The sequence below is a fragment of the Rana temporaria genome, chromosome 3 (genome assembly GCF_905171775.1).
Source record: "Rana temporaria chromosome 3, aRanTem1.1, whole genome shotgun sequence".
NCBI classification, from domain to species: Eukaryota; Metazoa; Chordata; class Amphibia; order Anura; family Ranidae; genus Rana; species Rana temporaria.
Window position 1 is genome coordinate 422,126,834 of NC_053491.1, and position 6,125 is coordinate 422,132,958.

Sequence of the window (6,125 nt, forward strand, 5' to 3'; positions counted from 1 at the left end):
TTATTCGAATTAACTGTCAAATTGAAAACTTTGGCCGGGATTCAGAGAGATCGGCGCATCTTTAGTTTGGCGTAGCGCATCTCATATGCGCTACGCCGACGTAACTTGGAGAGGCTCGTACTGTATTCACAAAGCACTCGCCGACAACGTTGCGCCGGCGTAACGTAAATCGTCCGGCGTAAGCCCGCCTAATTCAAAGTAGGTGGAAGGTGGGCGTGTTGTATTATAATGAAGCGTGACCCCATGTAAATGCATGGCCGAACGAACGGCGCATGCGCGCGCATGCTCAGAATCACGTTGAATTTACTCCCTAAGATACGCCGGCTCAATGCCTGTGACGTGAACGTAACCTACGCCCAGCCCCATTCACGTACGACTTACGCAAACGACGTAAAATATGACGCTGTTCCGACGTTTCCGACGTCCATACCTTAAAGCGGGGGTTCACCCTATTAAAAAAAAAAATAAAAATTTATTCTAGCATTACATTCGGCATCGTAGCGCGAGCTACAGTATGCCGGTCTTACATTTTTTATCCCCGTACTCACTGTGCTATTGTACATTGAAGATTCCGGGGAATGGGCGTTCCTATGGTGAGAGAAGGTGATTGACGGCCGGCCCTGGCACGTCACGCTTCTCCGGAAATAGCCGAAATAGGCTTGGCTCTTCACGGCGCCTGCGCATAGCCTGTGCGCAGGCGCCGTGAAGAGCCGAGACCTACTCCGGCTGTCTTCGGGGAGCGTGACGTGCCAGAGCCGGCCGTCAATCATCCTCCCTCTCCATAGGCACGCCCATTCCCCGCGGGAGTCGGAATCTTCAATATACATTAGCACAGTGAGTACGGGGATAAAAAATGTAAGACCGGCATACTGTAGCTCGCGCTACGATGCCGAATGTAATGCTAGACTGTTGTTAAGGAGGGTGAACCACCGCTTTAACATGACTTACCCCTGCTTTATGAGGGGTAAACTTACGCCGGACATAAGCCTTGCGTAAACGGCGTAGCTAAATCCGACGGGCGCAAGTACGTTCGTGAATCGGCGTATTTAGGTCATTTGCATATTCGATGCGTAAATCTACGGAAGCGCCCCTTGCGGCCAACGTAAATATGCACCCAAGATACGACAACGTAAGGAGACTTATGTCGGTCGTATCTTGCAAAATTCAGGCGTATCTCAGTTCCTGAATAAGCGCATGGATACGACGGCGCACATTTGGACTTACGACGGCGTATCTGGAGATACGCCGTCGTAAGTCCTTTCTGAATCCCGGCCTTTGTGTTTTTTTTCTTTTCAATTCGAATGTGGCAAACAAAAAGAAAAATCTTCATCAAATGATTACAATGACTCTTTAAAGGGGTTGTAAAGGTAAATGTTTTTTCACCTTGCATCCTATGCATTAAGGTGAAAAAACATCCGACGGTACCCCCCCCCCCCCCCTGAACCCCCGTTTTACTTATCTCACCCCTCGAAAGTCCCGGGCTCGTCCCCGCGATCCTCTTCGGTTCCCAGTCTGGCCGTTGATTGACTAGGCTGGACGGATTGATAGCAGCGCAGCCATTGGCTGGCGCTGCTGTCTATCACATCCGATGACGCGGCGCGCGCTTGCATGAAGGTGGAAAGCTCTTGCGAGGAGGAGCCGAGACAGCCGCCGAGGGACCCCAGAAGGCCCCCGTTTTACTTATCTGAACCCCTTCATTGGCTCCCGCTGCTGTCAATGAAATCCAATAACACGGTCGCCTGGGGTGGGGCAGAGTCCGGCATTTGTGTCTTCGAACGCAAATGCTGAACTCGGGAGCGCACCCGCAAGGTAACCCCGCAAGGTAACCCCCCCGGGAGAGTGCTTCTCCTAGGGGTCATCTGATGTAGGGAGAAGCCGTGAGAGCCACCGAGGGACCCCAGAATATGGTGATCGGGGCCATTCTTTGCAAAACAAGCTGCACAATGCAGGTAAGTATATGTTTGTTATTTAAAAAAAAAATGAGGGTTTACAATCACTTTAAATATGGGCAACTGAAGCTGCTGCCTGTTCACTTCCTGGATTTACACAGACACACAGATGCACACCTCCAGCTCTGCAGCTCTCATTAGCCCTCTTATGAATATTTCTCCCTCCCTTCCTGGCAAACTCACAAGAGTGAGAGAGCTATGAATGATGCCATAAGCCTAGGCTTTTTCCAGACAAGAAACCGAAAGTGGGCTGTATAAGGTATTTACTGGCAGAAAGAAAAATGTTTTACTATCCAAAGTTAAAACAACAAAGGGCAGAAGATTTAATAGATGGAAAGATGAAAAAATGACGAAGGAAGTTCCTCTTTAACAAAAACAAAAACAAAAACATGGTACTGTAATAACACACAGTCTTTGATTTCAGCAATATGTGTACAGTTAGAATTTGACTGGAGTTCGATGGAAAATTTGATTTGAATTTCTGAAATTCGGATGAATTTCTTTTCTAGATTCGGAGCATTCGGTAAAATTTGTTTATAATGTCATTCAGGTTTTCGAAATTTCGAGTATATCAGAATCTCTGAATAATAAAAAATATGTCCGAATATTAATTCAGAACGAAACAAACCGCACATGTCTAGAATAAAGACACCAGTCCATCTAGTTCAACATGTGTGTACCCTTCAGGTATAACATTATGTCACTCCCATATCCCTTCATATTGAATTCACTATGATCTACAGTGCCATGAAAAAGTATTCATACCCCTTGCAATATTCCACATTTTGACATGTTACTACCAAAAACGTAAATGTATTTTATGGGATTTCATGTGATAGAGCAGGGGTCTCCAAACATTCTAAACAAAGGGCCGGTTTTTTGTCCTTCAGACTCTTGGAGGGCTGCACTTTGCGGGGTCCAGAGGTGCAGGGGGTTGTGTATTGTAAAGGGGCCCAGAGGAGCAGGGTGCTGTGTAATGTAAAGGGGTCCAGAGGTGCAGGGTGATGTGTAATGTAAAGGGGTCCAGTGATGCAGGGTGCTGTGTAATGTAAAGAAGCCCAGAGGTGCAGGGGGATGTGCAATGTAAAGGGGTCCAGAGGTGCAGGGTGCTGTGTAATGTAAAGGGGTCCAGAAGAGCAGGGTACTGTGTAATGTAAAGGGACCCAGAGGTGCAGGGTGCTGTGTAATGTAAAGAGGTCCAGCAATGCAGGGTGCTGTGTAATGTAAAGGAGCCCAGATGTGCAGGGGGATGTGCAATGTAAAGGGGTCCAGAGGTGCAAGGTGATGTGTAATGTAAAGGGGTCCAGTGATGCAGGGTGCTGTGTGATGTAAAGGGGCCCAGCAATGCAGGGTGCTGTGTGATGTAAAGGAGCACAGAGGCGCAGGGTGCTGTGTAATGTAAAGGGACCCAGAGGTGCAGGGTGCTGTGTAATGTAAAGGGGCCCAGCAATGCAGGGTGCTGTGTGATGTAAAGGAGCACAGAGGTGCAGGGGGATGTGCAATGTAAAGGGGTCCAGTGATGCAGGGTGCTGTGTAATCAGGGATACGTTATTGAGGTATGTCTGCTGGCAGGACAGGTGAGGGCTAAAGGGGATCCAACCAGAGTGGAAGTTTATATAAGGGGGAGGGGGGTGGGAAAAAAAATTCTGTCCCGGGCACCCATAACTCTGGTTACGCCACTGTTCATGTGTTAGAATGGCCCAGTCAAAGTCCAGACCTAAATCCAATTGAGAATCTGTGGCAAGACTTAAAAATTGCTGTTCACAGACGCTCTCCATCCAATCTGACAGAGCTTGAGCTTTTTTGCAAAGAAGAATGGGCAAAAATGTCACTAGATGTGCAAAGCTGGTAGAGACATCCCTAAATAGACTTGTAGTTAAGTGACACTTTGGGGGTTATTTACCAAAATGCAAATCCACTTTGCACTACAAATGCACTGAAAGGGGTAGATCTGAAATGAGGGGAAGCTTTGCTGATTTTTTTATCCAATCACGTGCAAGCTAAAATGCTGTTTTTTATTTTCCTTGCATGTCCCCCTCAGATCTACAGCGACTGCACTTGAAAGTGCACTTTTAGTGCAAAGTGGATTTGCCTTTCGTAAATAACCCACTTTGTGTTGGTCTATCACATAAAGCCCAATAAAATACATTTACGCTTTTGGTTGTAACATGACAAAATGTGGAAAATTGCAAGGGGTATGAATACTTTTTCAATGCACTTTATACCATCTAGAAGTTTTTTAAAATTACAAATTGTTTTTTGAAATTGAAACTGTCGACTATGATTGTTTTTCCCCTTCCCCTCTTTCTTTTGTATACCCTTTTTTTTTATTTTGTAAAACTTAATAAAAAAAAATATATTGGAAATGAAATTGAAACTGTCCCTGCTGACACCACCAACTGTGGAAGGGAGTTCCACATCCTTTATCATCCTTTATCACTCTAACAGTAAAGTACACCTTATGCATTTTAAAGTAGTTCTAAAGCCTTAAAGTTTTACTAAATCCACAACAGTAAAATCAGTCTGTATATGCAGTAAAGCATGTTTGTTATACTCACTGTGGAACCTAAGTGGTCAATCCTCTGCATTGTATGAAAAAGGCTGTTTGATCCTGTCTTCTCTGATCCTCCCCTTCTTCCAAAGTCCCCAATCCATCCCCTGGTAGTACAGAGCCTCGAGGGGCACTCTGCACATGCTCAGTTTGGTGTGTATTGCTCGAGTTTTTTTTTTGGGGGGGGGGGGGGGGTGGTGCATGTGATCAGCACAGAACACATCAGCACTGTCCAGACAGAGGGTCAGGAGTCATGCAGCCTCGTAGGACAGTCAGAGAAGAATTAAAACTCCTCCTACAAGCTTTAACCAGTGCTCAACTGGACACTGATAAAAGTCACACGACTGCCATATACTGCCGATGAGAAAAGGTGTTTAGTGATTTATATTTACTAAAACTTGCATTTCTATGTTCTGTGTACTGTGGGAGACCAGATATAATGAATGCAAGTTCTGGGTTTAGTAACACTTTAAGGTTTTTACCATAATTCATTTTCTGCATTAGGGTAAAAAACCTTCTGTGTCTGGGATCTCACCACCCCCTATACTTACCTGAGCCCGATTTTGGTCAAGCGCTGTGCAAAAGAAACATAGAATGATACTATAAAGCACTATATTATGCAAAAGTTCAGATATTCCTCTATGGGATTTCCTGGAATTACCAAACTGTGACTCCATCCCCATCACCATCAGGGCCCTACTTTGGCTCCCATATAAATCTCACCCTAAATGATTTTAATGATGGTTTATGAGAAATCGTCTAGCATCCTTAATGACTCACAACATTTCTCCCAATTTCTCCCATTACCTTACTATCCAAAAATATGATCAAATTAATCTGTCATCACATACAGTACAGACCAAAAGTTTGGACACGCCTTCTCATTCAAAGAGTTTACTTTATTTTCATGACTATGAAAATTGTAGATTCACACTGAAGGCATCAAAACTATGAATTAACACATGTGGAATTCTACATAACAAAAAAGCGTGATACAACTGAAAATATATTTCATATTCTAGGTTCTTCAAAGTAGCCACCTTTTGCTTTGATTACTGCTTGGCACACTCTTGGCATTCTCTTGATGAGCTTCAAGAGGTAGTCACCTGGCGCAGCACCCCATCACTCTCCTTCTTGGTCAAATAGCCCTTACACAGCCTGGAGGTGTGTTTGGGGTCATTGTCCTGTTGAAAAATAAATGATGGTCCAACTAAACGCAAACCGGATGGAATAGCATGCCGCTGCAAGATGCTGTGGTAGCCATGCTGGTTCAGTATGCCTTCAATTTTGATTAAATCCCCAACAGTGTCACCAGCAAAGCACCCCCACACCATCACACCTCCTCCTCCATGCTTCACGGTGGGAACCAGGCATGTAGAGTGCATCCGTTCACCTTTTCTGCGTTGCACAAAGACACGGGGGTTGGAACCAAAGATCTCAAGTTTGGACTCATCAGACCAAAGCACAGATTTCCACTGGTCTAATGTCCATTCCTTGTGTTCTTTAGCCCAAACAAGTCTCTTCTGCTTGTTGCCTTTCTTTAGCAGTGGTTTCCTAGTAGATATTCTACCATGAAGGCCTGATTCACACAGTCTCCTCTTACCAGTTCTAGAGATGTGTCTGCT